This window comes from Hemiscyllium ocellatum, chromosome 23 (assembly GCF_020745735.1).
Source record: "Hemiscyllium ocellatum isolate sHemOce1 chromosome 23, sHemOce1.pat.X.cur, whole genome shotgun sequence".
NCBI classification, from domain to species: Eukaryota; Metazoa; Chordata; class Chondrichthyes; order Orectolobiformes; family Hemiscylliidae; genus Hemiscyllium; species Hemiscyllium ocellatum.
In genome coordinates, this window is record NC_083423.1 from 47574983 (window position 1) to 47598738 (window position 23756).

Genomic DNA, 23756 nt, shown 5'->3' on the forward strand with positions numbered 1-23756 from the left:
TAGATAGAGAGAAACTGTTCTTGTTTTCAAAAATATTGAGAATGGTTGTACACAGATTCAAAGTGATTTGCAAATCTGACAAGAATGTGGATTAAACTTTTTCACACAATGTGTTTTTAAACTCTGGAATACATCACTTGGAATCAACTGAAGCATTCAAGCAGGTTTTAGATAACTATTTGAATAGGAACAATGTACAGGATATGGGGAAAAGGCAGGAGATTGATCATTGGAGAGCCAGTGCAGATAAAATAGGGTGCATGGCGACCTTTTGCAATTTAATGAGGCTGTGAATAGCTATTGACAATGTATGAATGTTTACTCAACTGAGTGTAGACCTGACCATGTTGCACTATACTGTACAGTCCATGAGATTCCATTTATGTATTATACTCTATGTGCAAAAAATCCTCATATTAATCCTACGTTGACCAGTTTGATTTGAGCTTCTCTCACCCTACTCTTACAGTTTAGTTCTTTCATGCTGTTAAATATTTTATGTCATTGTATATATGCAAGATCTCAGACATGTACTTGCAAAATTGAAAATTCCAAATTGCTCCAATCTTTCAGGATAATTCAGATCTGACATGGGATTAAAACCACGGCTACTTTCAATACAGTCTTCACTGCTTGAATGGTTCTGCTGTGACTTGAGCACAGCACTTAAGATGTGGTTGGTACACCACAGGTTACAATGCAGAACATGAATGCATTCCTTTGGCTCTCAGTGTGTGGTTTGATAATTCAAGATATCATTTTCTTGGCCAAAGGGTGAACATTGTCAATGGAGACATATGGACCTCTGTCACCACGTTACTATTTTGACAATGATCATGTGACTATTATACACATTATCTGTTTTATTTAAAAATATATTTTATTCAAAAAAAAACTTCATGTATATACATCGTCACAAATGCAGTTTGGCTCTGTATGGTAGCATCTCAAAGAGACAAACAAACATTGTTGACTCTATCCAAATAAACCAAAGGTATCTCTTGCTTGAACCTGACTATATTTACATGCATTTGAGGCAGCAGAAGGGTCTGATAACTTTATGCTTGTAAACCTGACAAACACTAGGATTAAGAACAAATTCAAAAGCCAGTTATCCTCACTGCAGTTGTCATCACCAAATCTGATGAGATACTTTGTGGGAAATAAAATAAATCTAAAACTGCCTACACTGTTCCATAAAATATACTAGAAAGGTGTACATTTTTCAAATGATTTGACAACAGTTGCCAGCACAGATATACCTTCAGCCTGCCATTGGATATTGAACAGTTGGCCTGTGACATTCTTAGGCAAGAGAGATTAACAGGAGAGCACAAAATTGGAATACGAGAGCAACAGATATCCTGTTCCTGATACCACCTTATCCCTTTCCTGACCACCAAGAGATTGGTGTTAGCATTGCTGGTTTGTTATTTCCCCTTAAAACCTCAAGACCCACAATGACTGTTACAGTTCCAGTGCAGTGCAGCACAAATATGCTGCAGGTGTCACACATCCAGAAGTCGAGGTTCCCAAATTAGCTTCGACTAACACGTCGTTCAGTGTGAACAGAATGTTTTCAATTCATCACAGGGATCCTGGCAAGAAACTTGCATTATGGATGGGGAACATATTGGTGGTTTGAAGTTTATCAGTGGGTGTTATGCTTATCAGTAGAGCTGCTCCAGGGCAGGGTAACAATGGCAGAAGCAATGACGAAGAAAGCAGAAGTTTCTTGTTTCTTTTTAGTTTGGCTTAATGCATTGCTTTCGTCTGATGTACGTTGCCCGTAGGGTATCAGCATCTGGTCTAGCCTCTGGAGAAGCAGGTTCGATTATCCTTCAGAGAGACAGTAACACAGATAGCAACAGGAAGTCTAGCAGGGGTGGTGGCTGATAAATCTTAAAGTCATTAATGGTGGAAAAGACAGCAGTGTGGAAGTGTTATCTTGTACCAAATTAAAATATTTGAGCAGATGGTAATGGTAAAAAGCAAGCTATTTTTTTCCCTGATAATCTGATGTGATCATTTTAATCTAGAAAAATTCAAAGACAGGAGTATAATATAAAACTATAGTGTGTGTGTCTGGTTGCTAGATGTTTGTAAATGAGGTGTGCTTCTATTGTAAGTGAATGTTTGTCAGGTGATGTTGAAAAAACTATACAAAATTGCAGAATATTTAGTACCTTCACTTGTGCTTTAAGCCAATTCAGGGGTACAGCCACTGGCACATGGAGATACTGCCTGGAGTATCTCATATTATGGGTGTCTGCACATTTACTGATTACACAATGTTCAGCACCATTGGCACCTCAGACAATGCAGCAAGATCTGGACAATATCTAGGTTTGCGCTGACAAGTGGCAAGTAACATTCATACCACACAAATGTCAGGCTATGATCATCACCAACAAGAGACAATCCAACCATCGTCCCTTGACATTCAATGGTGCAATCATCACTGAAACCCCTACTATCAACATTTTGGGAGTTCTTATTAATCAGAAACTTAATTGGACTCATCACATAATCACAGTGGCTACAAGAGCAGTTCGGAGGCTAGGAATACTCTGGCAAGTAATGCACCTCCTGACTCCTGAAAGCCTGTCTGCTGTCTACAGGCACAAGCCAGAAGTGTGATGGAATACTCTCCACTTGCCTGGATCAGTGCAACCCCAACAGCATTCAAGAAGCTTGACACCAACGGAACAAAGCAGCTCACTTGATTAGTAATGCATCCACATCCAAAAATAAATAAATTCAAACAAACTATCCTTGAGACTGCTTGCTCCTTAATGCTTAGTAAACTCTTCAATTCCTTATATGCTGCAATACTCTTTTATTGATATGTCTATCTTCTCAAATACAACTCTCTAAGTGTAGTGTCCAAGACCTCTCAATTCACATAATCATTCCAAACTGCTATCTTCTCTCTTTCTGCTATTGGAGTTGTGTGATCAGTCACATCATTATGATTTGCACCAACCTTATTACACCACATAGAATCATCGAGGTGGACAGCATGGAAACAGACCCTTCCATCCAACGTATCCATGCTGACCAGATATCCCAACCCAATCTAGTCCCACTTGCCAGCACCCAGCCCATATCCCTCCAAACCCTTCCTATCCATTCTCCTTTATTTCAAAGTGCTGCGGTTGATTGAAGTTTTTCATCTTCAATCTATTTTGAATAACAGCTGGAAAACACAGGAGGTCTATGCAGAGAAAGCAGAGTTAATGACTTGGGACCAGTGACCCTTCTTCAGAACTGATTTTATCTAGGAAAGAGTTGACATATTGGCTAATGATAGGGTGGAGAGAGGAGTAAGTGATAGGCGAAGATTGAGGGGTGTGTGTGTGTGTGTGTGTGTGTGTGTGTGTGTGTGTGTGTGTGTGTGTGTGTGTGTGTGTGTGTGAGAGAGAGAGAGAGACAGACAGACAGACACAACAGGTTATTTGAGCATGTCCTTATTACAAATCTCACAACCCAGGCCTTGTTGTCATATGGGTTGCTACCACAAACAACCATATTGGCCATTAATGGTCCCTGTTACAAGCTATTCATTCTCCCAGGCTAATTTTTTTTTTATCATTACTTTTTCTGCCCAATGTTTTTCTCTCTCTCTTTTCCACCGTTGTCAAGTATTATGACTGTTCTTAGTAATGTTTGAGCATTTGGCCTGCTGGACTACATTTTGACCACCCTGGTGGATAGACTGGTCTGGCCTTTGTATTCTCCTCAGCAGAAAAAAAAATCATCCTTATGAATTTACCTGAGTTTGCCTTCAGTTACCAGTAAAGTTTTGGTTACAGCAGTAGTATAAATCTCTACTTCAAGTGTGGATCCCCTTTTCCAGCTGTAAGCCAAGACCCAGAAACTGGACTGGAGATGTGGATTTGAATCTCATCATAGCAAAAGGAGAAATTTCAATTCAATAGGTTCTGGACTTAAGGGTCTAATGATGACTTTGAAACTATTTTTGATTTCTGTAGAAAGCTGCCTGTTTCAATAATGTCCTTTAATGAAGGAAAACTGTTGTCCTTATCTGGTCTGGCCTCCAGAAGCTAAATTCCAGAAGCATAGCAATGTGGTTAACTAATGTGAAATTAGGTAGCAAATCTTTACATTATATTAAGAATGAAGAACTCTCAAGAATGAAAAAAAACAGATCAGCCGCTTGGCACGAAAAATGACACCGCCAACCTCAGCCCTTCTTAACCCTGCAAAGTCTTCCTGATCAATATCTGGGGAATTGTTCCAAAATAGGGAGAGTTATCTCACAGACCAGTCAAGCAACAGCCTGACCCAGTTATACTCAAGGCATTACAGTTTACCAAGTCCCAGACTACACCATCACTAGCTTGGGGCATGTCCTATCCCATCAGCAGGACAGAGCCAGAGGTGGTGACTCCATGAATTATGATCAGGAGGGATTTGCCCTGGGAGTGCACAACATTGATTCTGGATCCTACAAAGTCTCATGGGTTCAGGTCAAACACGGGCAAGAATTCCTCCTGCCGATTACCATGTACCGTGACTCCTCAACTGATGAATCAGAACTTCTCCATTGTGATGAAAACTGTGGGATTTACATGTATACCTTTCATGCTAGTTTCTGTAATCATGGCTTTCTGGCTTTGAGTTAGTAACTGCTGGGCTTTTTACGGATTTAAGTACTTCTGTGCCCATGGTGACTTCTTTAAGAGAAAAGTTTTCAAAGTCTGGCTGTAGGATGAATGAAGTTTTTGTACTAACGGACTTTTGTTCATTTTAAATTGTTTGCAACATAGCATGGTAAATTATGGGGCCTCATCGTTTGTTAGAGTGTCCTGGGATTTCTTTTAAGTTTAAGGGAAATACTAGTAGTTAAGGGAGAGGGCCTTTTAGTTTCACTTTTAGCTTGTGTAGCGGAAGTCTTCTGAAAAGCTGGGAACAGGATGGCTGTATAGAGAAGTGCTCCTAAGAAGGGAGCAATAGCTTCGATAATTTGATTACCTTGGAGTGAAAAGTTAGTGTTAGTCTCAGACTGGAAATGCTGTGATAAAAATGAGGAAATTGTTATTTAAGCTGAGGACATTGAGGCTCTCTTATATGATACCTCCAGGAAGAAGCTATCTTCAGTTCTAGTTTAGAAGTTGAAATCATATTTGATAACAGGGATTCTGGTGTGAGAATCTAGTGGGAGATGTGTTGGTGGATGGGGAGGTGGGATCATTTAAGTATCTGTCAATCTCGTGAAGCTACAAAATAGGATAACCTACATGCCAAACAATATAAGCAGCAAGCAACTGTCGGGGCCAAATGACTCTGAATCAATGGATCAGATTTAAGCTTTGCAGTCCTGCCACATCCAGTAATGAATGATGGTGAACACTAAACTATTCACTGGAGGAGAAGGCTTCATAAGTATTCCTATACTTATTGATGGGTGATCCCAGCACATCAGTGTGGAAGGTAAGGCTGAAGATTCACAATGATCTTTAGCCAGAATGACTCAGTGAACGATCCATCTCAGCCTCCTCTCGGGGTCAGCAGCATCACAGATGCTAATCTTCAACCAATTCAGCAAACTCCACGTGACATCAAGGAGGAATCAGAGGCATCAGATACCAAAAAAACTTTGGATCCTGACACATTCCAGCCTTATTACTGAAGACAGAACTTCCACATGTCTATTCAAGCTGTTTCAGTACAGCTACAACACAGGTATTTACCTGACAATATGGAAGATTGCCCAGGTATGTTCTTTACACTAAGAGCAGGTCAAATTCTATCACTACCTCATCAGTCTATTTTGATCATCATTAAATGATAGCATGTATTATCAAAAGAGCTACCAAGCAGCAATTAATTAGCAAGAACCAGCTCGGGTACAAACAGATGTGTTTAGCATCTTTTTGGAGAGTGATGAGATACTCCTGCTTCAATGTATCCAGCCCTTTGAATAGCTTTGGATATTTTTGCCGACATTCTCTCCTGTTTTCATATTGGATTCGCTCTGTATGAGACCTGGATGAACATATGCATTTTGTTCAACAATTATGCATTCTGATTCCTCAGTACAATATGGTGCTTCACTGGTACTTGTCCACTGTGAATAAACTCTGGAATGATTTGTCAACACAGCTGAAGAACATTTCTTCCTGGATCTCGTGTTTGATGGTTTGACAGTCACAGGCTTCAAATACTGCTTCTTGTTTCAACTTTAAACTCTGTTTCAAATCCTTATCCTGTTAAGTTGATGTCTAGCATTTATTTTGACTCTCTTTGATTCACCCAGGAATATTGTCTTAACCTTACGCCCTAAACAGTTAACTTGAACATTTTCCTGATGGCCTGATTTCCATTTCTCTAGAATTTTTCCTTTTGCAGGACCTTTTCTTTGTGTTTAGGGTGATGGAGGTGCTGTTAATTTACCAATGTTTTCTGAAGATGTGTATTGGCACTGAAAGTTCTTAACCTCCCACTCCTGGGTATTTGGTGCACGTGATTTTGTTTGGAGCCACTTGCTCTACAACTTATTGTAATTAGTGACACAGAATTCTGTCCTTTTGGCAGCTTTACAGGAGACGGATGATGTCCTAATGCCAGTTTGGGTCCTATCCATGTGACCGTGTCACAAAAATCCCTGTTTTTTCCCCTCACTAATGACCAATTTTGATTTCTATCAGTAAATCAAATTGGACCACCAGTTCCAATGTTAAATCCTTGGATTGAAGAAAATCTGTGAGCTTTTCAGTCCTCACACTGACCACTTTATATTTACAATTAATCACAGTTGGAAACACACAACATCCTGCTAACGTATTGAGGTTTTGGCAATGTTTTCACTGAAGATGCCACCTTGTGCCTTATTGTAATTACCCACTTGATGAGTATTACAATTGTTCCTGCTTTCTGCCACAACTTCTTACTGTTTTACTGTTTGATCCTGTGCTTTTCTTTTCCAGAGTACTCCCAGTTTCATGACTGGGCATCAAAGTTTTCAGAGCCTTCTCCTTTTCTTGTTTCTTTCCTTGGTATCTTGCCCTGCCTTTGGATTTTTCCCACTTTTTAAATCTGTTGCACCTGCTAAGTTATCTGAGATCTTAAGATGTCTTCGGAAACGCTTCTTAACAGCGGTGTCCCTCAGATCCTTGCAATTTCTGATCCTGGCTTGAAATGTTTTAGTCCCTTGCTGACATGACACCGTGCCTTACCCCATGCTTTAAGCCATATTTGGGGTACTGGTCTGGAGTGTATCTGGGCTGAGTATCTGCACATACACTGTCTTGAGATTGCTTGCCCCTCAATAACCAAGCAAGGCTCCATATCTACTTATGCATGCAACAATACTTCATTTACATCTGTAGCTAGTAACTTATTAAGCACATCTCTCTAGTGCAGTATATGCTTTCATATGCTCATTGTAGACTGTTCACTTCTCTCTCAGAATCATCAATTACCAGGTATATTGCCACAATTTATAAAACTCTTCTTAAATCACATCCACAGCTTTACAAAAAACAAACTTGTTGATTTTCAAGCCAAGCAAACCCTAGTTTTGCCTCTTGATCATTCTAAACTTGTTCAGTTTGGTTTGATTCACATTTATAATCTCACAATTAAGCACTTATTGAGGTGTCCAAACAAATCATGTCATATCACCCAGCTGTGAATAAAGCAACAGTCATTATCAACTGCAGATTAATATGTTTAAAAGATTAGGTGAAACATTCTATTAAAAATCTGATTGGATATTCTGCAAAGTGACAATTAATATACTTTAATATAGTCTGATCAAAGCATTTGCTTTCCGATAGAATCAAATTGGTAAATTGTGGTAATTAGTTACTGATATTTTGGTATATTTTAATTGGTGCAATAATGTATGCTGATCTCCTTTATTTATTGCCTTATTCTTATATATTTATACCCCGATCTATTAATGTACTCTGACGCATTTTGATTGGTATATTATGATAACTGGGTGTGTTTTTTTATAAATGTATTATTATGTACTCAGTTAGTTAAAGCTCAGCACACTTATTATACCATAAATTAACCATTTTTGTTTGAGTCACAACTGCAAAATTCAACATGACTGATATCTGCTTGTCTTGTGTTTAAGCATCTCTCTCTCACTGTGCTGAGTGCTCTCTACACTTGTCCCATTTTGCTTCTTGCACATTCCTAAATACATTTCTCTTAGGGTTCATGCTTCAACATTAGTTTCATCCAATTGTATTGATCTAGTCAAGGCTGGAAAAATTCAGTGCAATGATAATTTGGACTTTCTGCCTGTTTTGGAGGGTTCTGTAATGAGTCAATGGACACCCCTTTTTGGCAAATTAGAAATAAATTGTCATTGAAAAGTGATATTGATCTTATTCCAGTTATAACGTAAAGAAACAACTGAGGAATCATCCAGTGAGGCTTTGTGAGTGGAGCTAATAAATAAGAAGGGGATGGTGACGTAATTGGGGTTGTACTATAGACGCCCAAATAGTCAACAGTGACAGTGGGACCAATGACTGTTGTTCTATCAATTTTAAAGTAGTTATGTAGAGAAACAAAACTGGTCTACAGGTTCAAGTTTTAAACTGGGGCAAGGTGAATTTTGATGGAATTAGACAGGAATGTGCAGGGGTTTATTGGAGTAGTTTGTTTGCAGGCAAAGTGGGAAGCCTTTAAAAGTGAGATAGCTAGAGTTCAAGATCTATATGTTCAGATACAGGCAGCTGGGATCAAGAGAATCCCTGGAGGTATACAGGAGTTTTACTGAAGAAGGAAGTGGGGAAGGCGAAAAGTGGGCATGAGATAGCCTTGGCTGAGAAGATTAGGGTGAATCCAAAGAGGTACTTGAAGTATGTTAAAGGAAAAAGGATAACTGGAGAGAGGTTAGGGCCCCTCAAGGACCAAAGTAAACATGTATGTGTAGAACCACAGGAGATGGGCAAGGTTCTCAATGAATATTTCTCCTCTGTGTTTACTGTGGAGAAAGACATGAAGACTTGGGAACTTGGGGAAGTTAGTGGTGATATCTTGAGGGCAGTCCATAATCACAGTAAAGGAAGTGTTGGATATACTAGAATATATGAAGGTGGATAAATCTCCTGGTCCTGAACAGATATATCCAAGAACACTGCAATAGGCTGGAGAAAGAAACGGGGGTCCCTGGCTGATATTCTTGCATCATCGTTAGCTATGGGTGAAGTCCTTGAAACTGCAGAGTACATGAATATTGTGCTATTATTCAAGAAGGGCTGCAAAAAAAAACCTGGGAGCTATAGACCAGTAAGCTTAACATCTGTAATTGGTAAGTTACTTGAGAAGATTCTGAGGGGTAAGATATACATGCTTTTGTAAAGACAGGGTTTGATTAGGAATAGTCAGCATGGTTTTGTGAGTGGCAGGTCATGCCTCACAAATTTGTTAGAGTTCTTTGATGGAGTGACCAGGAAGGTTGATGGCGGCAGGGCAGTAAAATGTAGTCCATAGGGATTACAGTAAAACCTTTGATAAGGTTCCACATGGTAGACTGCTGTGGAAAGTTAGATTGCATGGAATCCAGAGGGAGCTGACAAATTGGATAAACAATTGGCTTGGTGGTAGAAAGCAGTGGGTAATAGTGGAAAGATGCTTGTCGGACTGGAGCCTGTGACTAGTGGACTGCCTCAGGGGTCAGTGCTGGGCCCATTACTGTTTGCTATCTATATCAACGATTTGGCCAAGAATATATAAGGCATGATTAGTACATTTGTTGATGACACTAAAATAGGCGGTATCGTGGACAGTGAGGAAGGTTATCAGAAATTGCAACAGGACCTTGATCAATTGGGGATGTGTGCCCAGAAATGGCAAATGGACTTTAATACTGATATGTGTGAGGCCTTGCATTTGGAAAGTCAAATCAAGGTAGGAGCTTCATGGTGAATAGTACGGCCTTAAAGAGTGTAGTGGAACAGAGGGATCTTGGACTTCAGGTTCACAGTTCTCTGAAAGTGGAGTCACAGGTAGACAGGGCAGTGAAGAATGCTTTTGGCACACTGGCCTTCGTCAGTCAGAGTGCTGATTTTAGAATGATTTGGGCCAAGTGCTGCAAAATGGGGACATGGACGGATATTTTGGTCAGCCTGGACCAGTTGGGCCAAAGGGCCTGTCTCTGTGCTGTAGAACTCTTGAATCTATGAAACACTTCTATGACTAAGGAATGGAACTTGATTGTGTGAATGGCAGCAGGGAGCACGAGTGAGATATAGGATTGCAACATTGTGTTCATAATACAGTCAGACTGAACACTTCTGAGATTACATATGTTCATTTATCTGTGAGTTTCTATTATATGAGGCAAGTCTTGTTTCCATCCAGGCTAGTGTTTCTTGACATTTGATATAAGCTCTTCAGCATTCTTCACAATGCACTAAGCATTCCATTGTGACTATCTATCAGCTTCCTTCTGCAGTTTGCAGTGTTGACGTTCTAATCAGAGTCCTCTGCTGCAGACGTTATGTGTGATCTGGCCTTCTAACAAGTTGGTCTTTGCACAGTCATTGCCACTTCCTTGGAGACAGCTGTCCAGTGTCCCAGCACATCAGATCCCCAATTCTACCCCAAGCTTGCAACGTCTGAGCTGCTGCCTCAATTAAGTGACAGTGTTGAAGTTGATGTCAGGCCCACACTTTTGAGTGAATATTAACACAATTTTTATCTACAGACATGGGATGGAAAGATAGGACATCTTTGACACACTCAGACTCCAGAACCATGTGATGTAAAAACAGAAAGTGCTGGAGAAACTCAACAATTCCTGTAACATTTATGAAGAGAGAAACAGAATTGACAGTTTGGGTCTAATTTCTTCAGAAATTTGATTCATCCTCAGTAGTTATTTTTTGAGTAAAGATACAATTAACGTTTTACTTAAAATTCACTCATTCCCAAAACTTTTTTATCCCCATTGAACATCCTTCTCTACCTTCTCGTGCCCTACTTTTATTTGGTTCAAGGCAAGTCTGGAAATGGCTTCCCCAATGTCCCTGAACATGCATGGATTCCTCCTGAATTAGAGACAGCGTTGTCAAATTCATCATGTGTAGCTCATCCAGTTTTGGACAAAATTCTAAAACAAAAGCAAAATCAAGGCCCTTCTGTTTTATTGAAGAATGCAGGTGTTTGAGCAAGGTATATTCTTGTTGGAACTCTGCTGCCATGGTTACCTTCCAGTCCCTGTCCTCTGATACATATTTTGGATGCCCTTTTTCAGTATGGCCAGGTTGTGAGCCCTCAGTCATTGGCTGAAGATGTAGACTCAGTCTGCCCCATACCATGCGTTTTTCTGTCAAGATATATAGCATTACATCACTTGGGAAAGGGAGGGAAATAAAGTTTACAGCCTGTGGCTCTTCAAAAATGGCATGGGGCAAAGACATTTTGCCAGGGTCCAGTGCAATACTTTAGTTGGGCCAAATGAAAGTCTTCATTCTTTATCAGGAGATTGTTGATGGTAGGTACCCATCTCCCTACTTTACTTTTGGCTTGAGGAGGCCTTGGTGAGCTTATAACATGAACAAATTAGCCAGAGGCTGCAGAATATTGGAAATGTTTGGCCATTGTCAGCAACATCAAGGTCCGGATTCCACATGTGGAAAGTAGTCTACTGGCATGGTGGCTCAGTGGTTAGCACTGTTGCCTCACAGCACCAGAGACCTGAGTTCAATTCCCGCCTCGGGCAACTGTGTGTGTGGAGCTTGCACATTATCCCTGTGTCTGCGTGGGTTTCTGCTGGGTGCTCTGGTTTCCTCCCAAAGTCCTATTGGTTAGGTGAATTGGCCATGCTAATTTGCCCATAGTGTTAGGTGGATTAGTCAGGGGTAAATATAGGGGTGTGTGTTTCTCTTCGGAGGGTTGGTGTGGACTAGTTGGACCAAAGGGCCTGTTTCCACACTGTAGGTAATCTATGAGATTATAATGGCTTCCAAGGCAGTTCGGCTGAGTTTTTGAATCTCCAATTGGAATAATGGTAAACCACAATGAGAAAAGTTATCCTTTTAAATTCAAACAGATTCAAACTAGATACGATAGCGTCATTTAAGGGGCTTTTCGATAAGCACATGAATAAGCAAAGAATGTAGGATATAGACTGTGGGCAGGTAGAAGGGAGTAGTTTAATTTGGCGTCATGTTCAGCACAACATCAGGATGAAGGGCCTGTTCCTGTGCTGGACTGTTCTTTGTTCTATGTGTTGTTGCCAAGGCATTCCTACAGCTGAGGTGGAGAGGACACAGGTAGGAGAGGCCTCTTCTAGGTCCTGTCTCAATAGTGTAAGAGGCACTGCTGGAGGCTGTGTCATGAACAGAATACGAGCTGCCTGGCCACTATATAGACTGCAGTGTTTTGGCCTGACATGTGGAAATACTCAAATGCCCCTGATAGATGTTTGGATTGGATAGCTTGTGGGATGACCAATCTATTGATGTAAACCAAAGGGTTCTTGATGAAACTGATAGAACTGACTTGTTCAAGCACTGCCACAGATTTGTGTTACTGGGGCTATACCCTGGCCAACTTTCAAAGTAAAACAACGGGGGATCTGTGTACAACTGAGCTTCACGAAATTCCTGCTACTTCTGTTCTTTGGCTGCCAAGTAGTGAGCGATAATGCCATGGAGGTCTGAAATTCTTGAATTAATTGATCACCTTCCTTTCCTGCACTGTCAACGGGATCCTAGATAGAGCATCAACAGTCAGTCCATTTCCCTTGGACATATTCTATGAGCATAGGGCATGCAGCAGTAATGAACCTGATGGGGGCAGCGAGATTATAGGATGGTTGGGTATGAGTCACAGTGGAGAGAGATCTTTAGTACCCGATGATGGATTGAGACATCTGATGCTGAAAATGTGTTGCTGGAAAAGCGCAGCAGGTCAGGCAGCATCCAAGGAGCAGGAGAATCGATGTTTCGGGCATGAGCCCTTCTTCAGGGCTTATGCCCGAAACGTTGATTCTCCTGCTCCTTGGATGCTGCCTGACCTGCTGCGCTTTTCCAGCAACACATTTTCAGCTCTGATCTCCAGCATCTGCAGTCCTCACTTTCTCCCTGGAGACATCTGATGGCCAAGTGTATTATTGCTTGACGATCAATTCAGTTAATGTCCCTGGGGATTTTGGTTCAAATCCTGTCATGGCTGATGGTGGAAAATAAATTGAACGAAAGTCTGAAATTAAGAGTCTAATGATGACTATGAAACCATCATCGATTGCTGGGGGAGAATCCAACACTATTGTCTTTAGGGAAAGTTGTTGCCAGTCTACATGCAACTCCAGATCCACCACAGTGTGGATGACTCTTCACTGCTCTCTGGGTAATAAATGATGGCCTAGCCAGTGCCGTACACATGCCATGAATGAAGTTAAAAATGACTTGTTCAGTTATTAGGATCTGGCACACTAGGATGCATTCACTGTTTTTGACCACTTGTGTGAGATCGTTTAAACTTCTTGCAGTACCACAATTGACCTCCATGGCTATCTGACCACACTGCTTACAACTACCTATCTGGAGGGCTCCCTTGTCCCCCGCACATAGCCAAACTCTCCCTCTTTCTATTGTTGCTCTTAAGGCCTCTAGTGCAGTGTGCAGAGTCTGACTGGCTAGTTAGTTTAGCCATTGAATCATATTTCCCGGGTTGGTATCACTTCCCCCACAGCTATTAGCAGCTGACCCCAGCCATAATGCAGCTCCCCTCTAAGAGGTGCATAATAGCTCTAGGTGCTGCTGGCCCCTTGTGCAGTTGGCCTGTCCAGGCAAACAATAACATGGTTGAAACTGGCTGGGTGGTGAAATTGTTAAAATGAGCAGGCAGCAAAAAAAAAATCGACAGACTATCGATGTGCATGTGTTACTGAACTTTTCACATCTTCCAAGATAATGACCCTCATCCACCAAAAACGAAAACTTAATGTTCAAAACTTGAAGTGAATTTAAAGCTAAATCTATCTTCAATTTTGCACTTGGGAGAATTTTAAAAATGATATAATAGACTGATGTAGCCTAGAGCTATATGCCAACTTGATTAAATTACATTTTTTTAAAGTAACTCAATTAAATCATATATAATTATTACTAAATGGAAAATCAAACCAATTCAGTCATCCTACCAAGAAAAATGAACGTGTCTCAACAACTTTTGGAGTGGAAGCATTGGTAAGGTGGGGCAGAATCGCAGGGGCCTGAACTTTGAACTTCCTGCATTCAAAAGTACAGAAGGCCTAAGATAATACATTACTGAGCCTAGAGGACAACTTGTTTGATACATGCACTAAATGGCCGCTTGAGATATTTGGCAATGCTATTTTTATAAAACAAGATAGGCTCTTAAGAATTAGAATGCCAAGAATGTTATTCACATAATCCTACACTACAATAACCATTGCAGACTCTCTATCACAATCAGATCGACATTTATTATTTAGTACTTAACTGCTTGGTATTGGTTCAAGTGCAGCATTAAATGGTCAATTACTTTACTAATTAAAGTGCATTAAAACCACCAACCCTCCCATTCTTGATCAGATTGTGTATCAGTAAGTGGGTTATCAAAAGTAAATGCCAACTTCTTTTGGACTGGGTTCTCCCAGAAGTATCAATGACTTGATTTAAAAGCAGGCAAGTGACCTTGGACGAGTTCTCCAGCGATGGCTCGATTAGTTCTTAGAAGGATAGCAATGTAAAATCAAACCATCCTACTTCATTACACGGAGAACTGAAAATCTACTGTTTCTATTCTCTCGCAAAAAAAACCCCACATGCAAATATTATACTTTTAGCTGAGAATAGTTCAGAGTGCGGTGCTGGAAAAGCACAAGAGGTCAGGCAGCATCCAGGAAGCAGGAGAATCGACATTTTAGGCAGAGGCCCTTCATCAGGAATGAGGCTTGAGAGTCAAGGGGGCTGAGAGATAATGGGAGGGGGTGGGTGGGGCTAGGGTGAAGGTAGCTAGGAATGCAATAGGGAGATGAAATTGGGGGAGAAGGTGAAAGGTCAGAGAGGAGGATGGAACAGATGGATGGGAAAGATGAAGGACAGGCCAAGAGGGCAGTGCCAAGTTGGAACTGGGATAGGGTGGAGGAAGGGGAAGTTAGGAAATTGGTGAAATCCATATTAATCCTGTGTGGTTGCAGGGTCCTAAGGTGGAAGGTGAGGTGCTCTTCCTCTAGGCATTGGATCGTTAGGGTTTGGCGATGGAGGCAGCCCAGGACCTGCATGTCCTTGGTAGAGTGGGAGGAGGAGTTAAAGTCTTCAGCCATGGGGCAGTGGGGTTGGTGTGTGCAGGCATACTGTATCCATTGCACCTGATGTGGCCTACTCTACATCAGGGAGACAGGACGCCAACTTGCGAATCATTTCAGAGAACATCTCTGAGACACCTGCACCAACTAACCCCATCACCCCGTGGATGAACATTGTAACTTCCCCTCCCACTCCACAAGGGCATGCAGGTCCTGGGCCTCCACCATTGTCAAACCCTAACCAACAGACGCCTGGAGGAAGAACACCTCATCTTCCACCTTGGGACCCTGCAACCACATGAGATTAATGTGGATTTCACCAGATTCTTCATTTCCCCTCTCCCATCTTATCCCAGTCCAAGACTCCAACTTGGCACCGCCCTCTTAACCTACCCTTCATTTTTCCCACCTAACTGCTCCATCCTCCTCTCTGACCTATTACCTTCTCCCCCATCTTGGGAATGCGATAGGTAAATGAAGATTACTTAGTAATCTAAGTAATCTTCATTTACCTATCTCATTCCCAGTTACCTTACCCCCAGCCCCAATCCCTCCCATTTATCTCTCAGCCTCCCTGACCCGCAAACCTCATTCCTGATGAAAGGCTCATGTCCAAAACGTTGACTCTCCTGCTAGTCGGATGTTGCCTGACCTGCTGTGCTTTTCCAGCACCACACTCTCGACTCTGATCTCCAGCATCTGCAGTCCTCACGATTATTCTCAGCTAAAAGGAGAACAAGTCCTACTTTGAAGAGCACACTGCCAACTTTGGAAAGAATTGATCGTTAGGACAAATTGGAAGGCAGTAATTTGATGATAATAAGCTTAGGTGTTAAGAATCTGAAAAAGATAGAAGGGAATAGAGGAGTCTTAATAAGTTTTGAATGTATGCGTTAGAGCAGGGAAGTTGAGTGAGGACTTTTGGTTTCTGACAGAGAGGATGTTGGAAGGACGAAGAATGTGCACTCCAGATTTCTTCTGCCCTATTGTTGATGGATGCCCCTTCAGTTAACTAGGCCTAGAAATAGTTAACTAACCTTTCCATATGTCTACTTGTCCACATTAAAATTGGGCTTATACCAAATGTTTGGCCACCTGCGATAATACAATGATTCAGTTTTAATGATTGTGAGATCCTGTGACGTTTTTGAGGACATTTAAGTAAATGAATATAAATGCATACAAACACAACATTTTTGAATTGTGTGAGCATTTAAATCCCCATGCCATGTTGGCTTGGAGTCAAGGTGGGATATTAGAAATCTCAAGCCCTCCTGGAATACAACCTATTATAGCCTTAACAGAGATGCTCTCAGGCGACAGGTATTTAAATATTTTACTGAGGCTTTGTGTCTGATTTTTTATCTCCTATTTTAGGTTTAAGCTTGACCAGCTGTTTCTTGAACGTAGGAAACCTTACTAGTGTTAAGAAGGAAAGCACTGCTATCCCTGGCGATGGTGTTTTGGATCAGCGGGAATAGAAATGCTTCTCTCCGGACACTCAAGCATATCTGTCAACATTCCAGTATTTACCCGACTCAGCTCTTCCAACCAGGAATATGTAGGTCCAACCTCAGTCATCATCTCTCGCATTGTGTGTGTGTGTGTGTCTGTCTGTCTAGGTTCAAGTCTCCTCTCTGGGTCCTGCCTCCAACCCATGCAGGACTTTTTACACTCCACTGCAACACCACCGCACCCTTCGCCCCCCCAAGCCTTCCAATTTCCTCCCTCTCAGACGTCCCTGCAATTTTACGTTCCCAGATTTTTCTGGCCGTCCCGACTACTTCCAGCTTCTGAACCAAAACGCCTTAGGCCTTTCCAGTCCACACTTCAGCTCTTCATCTTTGTTTGACCATTCTAATCATTCCAATACACCTTCCCTCCCCCTCTACTTTGATCTCAGGCTTTGAGCTAGTGCTGAAGTCATATTTGCCCACCAGCCAGTCTCTGAGTCAAGGTGGGTACAGCTGGGAAATGGAAGAAAAGGATTTTTGTTTTTATTTTTCACTCACGGGATGTGGGTGTTGCTGGCTAGGCCAGGAATTTTTGCCCATCCCTATTTGCCCTTGAGAAGGTGTTGGTGAGCTGCTTCATTGAACCGCTGCAGTCCATGTGCTGTGGGTTGACCCACAATGCCCTTAGGGAGAAAATTCTTCAATTCTGACCCAGCCACAGTGAATGAACTGTGAGTGGCTTGGAGGGAAACTTTGTGATGTTCCCATATATCTTTTTAGATTAGATTACTTACAGTGTGGAAACAGGCCCTTTGGCCTAACAAGTCCACACCGACCCTTCGGACAGCAACCCACCCAGACCCATTCCCCTACATTTACCCCTTCACTTCACACTACGGGCAATTTAGCATGGCCAATTCACCTAACCTGCACATTTTTTGGACTGTGGGAGGAAACTGGAGCACCGGGAGGAAACCCACACAGACACGGAGAGAATGTGCAAACTCCATGCAGACAGTTACCTGAGGCTGGAATTGAACCCAGGTCTCTGGGCGCCCCCTGTCTTTCTAGATGGAAGTGGTCATGGATTTTGAAGGTGCTGTCTAATGAGCCTTGGTGGATTTCTGCAGTGCACCTTGAAGCTAGTACACACTGCCCCTGCTGAGCGTCAGTGGCGGAGGGAGTGAATGTTTGTGAACATGGTGCCAATTAAGCTTGGTCCTGGGTGGATGTTGCCAAATTTAACAGGACCAGAACAAAACCAAATCTTCCAGGTTTCCAATGCAAAACAGTTTTCTCAAGCCACTCCAGAAATATAGATGTGGTGCAATGAATGTCAGGTAAATCATGAAGATGTAACTAATGGCAGGAATCTTACATTAGTAGGAAAAGAAGACACCAGTCTAGAATGAGCATGTGAAAAGAGAGGTCTTATACTAAAGAGCTGTATTTGACACCCTACCAAGCATTAATGTAAATAAAAGGAATTTACAGTAGATAAGGAGATGAAGACCCTCATAATGAAAAGGAGCAAGTCGCCTCAGGAACAGTGTACGGGTACATTCACAACCCGAGATAGTCCAGATTGGTAGCTCAATGTTCACTGGCTTAAAACACCAGATAAAAATGAGGACAGCTAGGGAAAAAGAATACCTCTCCAGAGCCAGAGTCTGAAGTCAAAGCAAAGTCCAAAGGGGACATCTAAAAAGGGAAAATTGTATAAGGCAGGACAATACTTCAGAAGACTTCAAGAAAACAAACAACTGGAAAAAGAGAAGACACTGAAGGTAGGGGAATAAAAAACTCAGAAGACTTTAATTATGGGGATACAGAGCAGGAGGACCCTGAGGGTGAGGTAAAAAATGATAGAATTTACCAGCACGCTCAGGAGAGGAAAAACACAGGACCAGAGTGCTTTAACAGTAAGGAAAAACACAGGTACCTCATCCAGGTCAATCTGGTAGCAACTCTTAGCAACTAGCAGAAATCCTATTAATATCTCAACCATGTTGAGAATGTAGGAGTCCCACAACTGCCAGATGTGAGATGTCTAGTAGCAGCTGTTTCAGTGCCATAGAACAGCTTTAGGAGAAATCAAATCATGTCATTGTGTTTTTAGACTTCCAGTCTAGGTCCAATGCTGACAGTGTTCTGTTAAGACAAAGTATAGAAGAAAGTACAATGGCATTTATTAAAGCATTCAATGGATACTTATCCTCTATAAGAAATTTAATGATTGACAAGGTGAGATTTAATCAGCGATTGCAATATTTGGCAGAATTCATAGTTGGGCAGCATGGTGGCCCAGCGGTTAGCACTGCAGCCTCACAGTGCTAAAGACCCGGTTCGATTCCAGGCTCAGGCGACTGTCTGTGTGAAGTTTGCACATTCGCCTCATGTCTGCGTAGGTTTCCCCCAGGTGCTCTGGGTTCCTCCCACAGTCCAAAGATGTGCAGTTTGGGTGAATTGGCCAAGTTAAAAATTGTCCATAGTGTTCAGGCTGTGTAGGTTAGGTGCATTAGTCAGGGGTAAGCATAGGGTAGGGGAATGGGTCTAGATGGGTTACCCTTCGGGGGGCTGAAGGGCCTGTTTCCACACTATAGGGATTCTACAAAATGCTTTGTAAGGTCTAACAGGACATTAAAAAGTATGAAGCTTTGAAGGATGAATTAATTAGAGACCAGCGTGATAGTTAGAGTGAGGGATGAAAAGTTTATCACACTTTTGTCAATCCAAAGGAGTACCTGATATTGGAACAGGCAATTCTGTTCACTGAACAACCAGACATCAGGGCCTGAAATCAGTGAGGAAACACTGTGGACTCTCCATATGCAGTTACATGAGTAGGCCCCAAGGTGACATCATCAACCTCCGAAAGGTCAGCACAAAAGAAGGAAACAACATTATTGGCATCATGAGGTTGTGCATGAAGTGCCTCCAAATCAACTGTTCAGCAGGAGGTGCTGAGTGTTACAAGTGTGGCCAGTTAGGTCACTTTAAAAGATATTCTAAGTTAACAGCTAGTTCATCGTATTAGAAATATGAAACTGTTCTGCAAAAGTTTAATTTCCAAGAAATGAATATTGTGCAAAAAGGAAAACGTTCAAAAAGTTAAAGATTCAGAACATTCCTGAGTGAGGTCAAAGAGAGTCAAAGCAAACTATGGACCGTGAACTTGAAAGTACAAAGGTTTGAAACCAAATTTAAACTCAGTAGGATGATGTGTTTTAAAAATGGCACCCAGGTAGGCATGGTTGAAGCCTATGGAAATCAGAGCAGCAAACTTAAAACTCCAAGGACCAGGAGGTCTTCAGCTGCTTAGTCACAGAGAACAAAATATAAGTGAAACTCCATATATACTGAGGAGTCAGAATACTGAATTATTGAACCAAAATGCATATAGGGACACAATACTTCACTATGAAGACATCGGAGAAATTTCAGCAAGAATTTCCAAAGTTTTTCAAAAGCTTAGGCAAATTGAAGCAGCGAGATGCTAAATTCCCACACTCTCATGAATATGCAATGGGAACTCTTTAATTGGAAAAAATAAAATCTCTGCTAGACAGCACGATTGAAAATGGGAGCATAACTAGTGCAGGCATGATAGGCTTAATGGCCTCATTCTGTTCTGTCAGAACTCTATGATATTCCCAGTGACACAGCAAACACAGTGCTACTCAGGGCTATCAACTGTTCCCAAGACACATGGAGAATAAAGATTGCATACGGTTAAACAGATGAATTAGAAAGGAAATCCATCCCATTTTATCTGTCAACTATAGCTTGGCAAAATTGCCAAGTAAGATTTTCACAAAACTTGATGGAAACAGTGAGTCTAAGGGTATCTGCTAGACCCAAAAGTCAAGGTTATGACTGCATTTATTATACTATTTGAGTGGAATTGCTTGAGATTTTCAAAAAGGCAGTGTCTAAAATCCTAAAAGGCAATTGGGAAACTTATCAATGGATGTTTCCAAATGCAGAGCAAATAGCAGGTACACAACCAGAGAGTTAGAGGCATTTTAAAGATAGTGTAGAATACAGCCATTACACTAAGTGAGAGATGCCAATTCTCTCTAAATAATACTTACATTTTTGGCCATGAGATCAAAATCAAGGCATCACAACGATGCAAGCAAGTCTCAGAATCATCGGTGAATTCCCAGCACTGAAGCTCGTAAAGTAAGAATATGCTTCTAAGGCATGGTGAATCAAGTGGGAAAGTTTATCCCTAAATTAGTCAGTCTTATTCGACCCATTGAAGAGTTTTTGAATAAAGACTAGCAGTTGTACAGGAGTCAGGAAATGGCTACACCTTTTGATAAGGATTAAAGATTACTGATGTTGTAGCACATTACAATCCAGACATATTCACAGTAGTAGCTACAGGTGAATCACCTACTGGACTAAGGGTGCTTGCTATTCAAGTGCACGCTGACAGAACATGACAACTGGGTATTTTTCATTGGGAATTTTGATGGAGACTCAACAGAAGAATGCAACCCGAGAGAAGGAAGCATTAGCAGTTACTTGGTGATGTGAAAAGTTACACAAACCAACTCATGGAACTGAAATTCCAGGCCGAGACAGAGAATAGGTGCTCAATAACATTAATGAGATTAAACAAAATCTCAAAATTGCCTTTACGCATTCAATGATTCAGTACGCGACTATTCCATCGTCATTTCTCATCCGCCTAAGTTCCAAGAAAGGGTCAAGTTCTGGCAGATATAGTCTCGAGGGCAGCAGTGAACAGAAAAAGATTGTATTCTTGTTGAAGATGGAGACACTCATTCCACTGTTATGACAAACACTATATTGACAGCTCCGGGCAAACTTAGACAAATCCGAAACTAAAACAGAAAGTGCTGGAGAAACTCAACAAGTTTGGCAGCATCAATGGAAAGAGAAAGAGAGTTAATGTTGCGAGTCCTGTGACCCTTCATCAGAACTGAAAGCAGCTGAGAAATGGTGGTATTTATGTTGATGATGGGTGTGAAAAGAGTGAGTCACATAGAGATGATGTTGAGAGAGAGGGAGGAAGAGGAAGAGTGAGAGAAAGCGAGAGAGCGAGAGAAAGGAGAAGCAGATGAAAGGATTGCTAATATTCATCCAGGAGAGCGATAAATGCTGAATAGATGTGCATGTGAAATGTTAATAGTTGAAAATAGTTTGGCTGCACTAGGAGCAAGCCATACAAGATGAGACATGGGGGTCTGCAATAAACATGAAGCAAGGTGTTCATGCTCTATAAGTGTTAAACTCAATGTTTAGTGTTGAGGCCTGTAAGGTACCAAGGTGGAAGATGAGAAGGTGTTCCCCCAATTTGCATCAAGCTTCCCTGGAACATTGCAGCAGGCTTGAGACAAAAATGTCAGCATGGGAACCCAGAAGTGTGTTAAAGTGACAGGTAACAGGCAGCTTGAGGTCATTTTTATGAAGAGAACAGAGATTTTCCACAAAGCCGTCACTCAGTCTGTGTTTTGTCTCCCTGCATACAGGAGACCACATTGTGAGCAGCGAATATAGTAGACTGGATTGAATGAAGTGCACGTAGGTCACCAACAAAAACAGAAATTGCTCTTCTGAAGAGTCACTGGAGCTGGCATGTTAACCCTGTTTTCTCTCCACAGATTCTGCCAGACCAGTTGAGTTTTCCCCGCCATTTCTGTTGTTGCTTCTGATTTCCAGCATCTGCAATTCTTTGATTTGTTCATTTAGCAGATAAAACAGTTTCACTATCAGCGGGATGCCACCACCAGATATTCCCCTTCATTCCCTTGTCAGCACTCTGCAGGGATCATTCTCTCCAGGATGCTCTGGTCCACTCCCCCTCCAGTCCCAACACCACCTCGTGGCATCTTCTCATGCAGTCGTAGAAAGTGTAACATTTGTCCGTTCACCTTCTCCCTGTTCACTACCCCAATTGTCTCCATGCCGAAACTAAACTGACCACCGTTGATATACACAATCTACATTTTGCAGATGACAGTGATGTTGTTGACTACTCTAAACCAGATTTTCGTTCATTGTAATCTCTTTCTTTTCAGCAGCTCCCAAATATCCCCCCTTATTCAACAGTTCATGTACAAGGTGTGAGGTGTCATGAACCACATATAGTGTTCTTAAAGCTTTTAACAGTAATGGTTTTTTAACCAATAGGGAAATGCCTCACATTTTCTTTATGTAATGTGTTCTGGGGCTTGTGCAATAAGGTTGTGCCTCAGAGAAGAATTAAACCATGTGATAATTTTTTTAAAAAAACCTAATGTTTTCAATTAAGGAAAACTTCATTGAGCAATAAGATTTACTGGAGCCTTTCACAGCACCTTTGCAAATAAACGTTAACTCGGTGAGATCATCCTCTCCAGGAACGACTGCTTATGATCACGAACCTTCTGAAAGTCTTTTGATGGATGATGAAGTCCAGGATTTATAGAGAAGTTTCAGCCCTGCTTTGCAAAGGGTTTTATTGTACTACAAATGGACGGATGACCACTAAGTTCCTCCATGAACCTCTGTCTCACAGATAGAATGCCATATAACTTCAAAAGACATGCTCACAATGTTATCACTGTATCATAGCCTGTGAACTGAGTGTACAAAGGTCTCAGATTTCTTCCTAATGGGGCCAATTTTAGGATGACAAATTAGTAAAAGCATGCTACTCTTTGTAACTGTGGAGCTTACTACAAGCCCACGCATTGGAGGGGCCTGTGACTATAATATTTAGATATATCAGGAACTGTAATAAATGACTGTTGAATGTTTCAATATTATGTTCTACATGACGAGAGTTATAGAGTCATACAGCATGTAAGCTGACCTTGCAGTCCAACCAGTCCACACTGACCATGTTCCCAAACTAAACTAGTCCCACCTGCTTGCACTTGGCCATATCCCTCCAAGCCTTTCCTATTCAGGTGCTTATCCAAAAGACTTTTAAACATTGTAACTGTACCTGCATTCACCAATTCCTCTGGCAATGCATTCCACACACAAACCACTCTCTGTGTAAAAATGTT

The 23756-nt window shown here is 41.5% G+C and overlaps 1 long non-coding RNA gene across 1 annotated transcript in view; it reads left to right on the plus strand.

The window, feature by feature from the left end:
* LOC132826776 (uncharacterized) overlaps positions 1 to 23466 on the plus strand; it is a 137305-nt gene extending 113839 nt beyond the window's left edge. The window contains exons 6-7 of the long non-coding RNA XR_009645913.1: positions 16652 to 16835; positions 23015 to 23466. This is a non-coding gene — a long non-coding RNA (uncharacterized LOC132826776). The remainder of the gene's footprint in view (positions 1 to 16651; positions 16836 to 23014) is intronic.
* Positions 23467 to 23756: the final 290 nt, after the last annotated feature.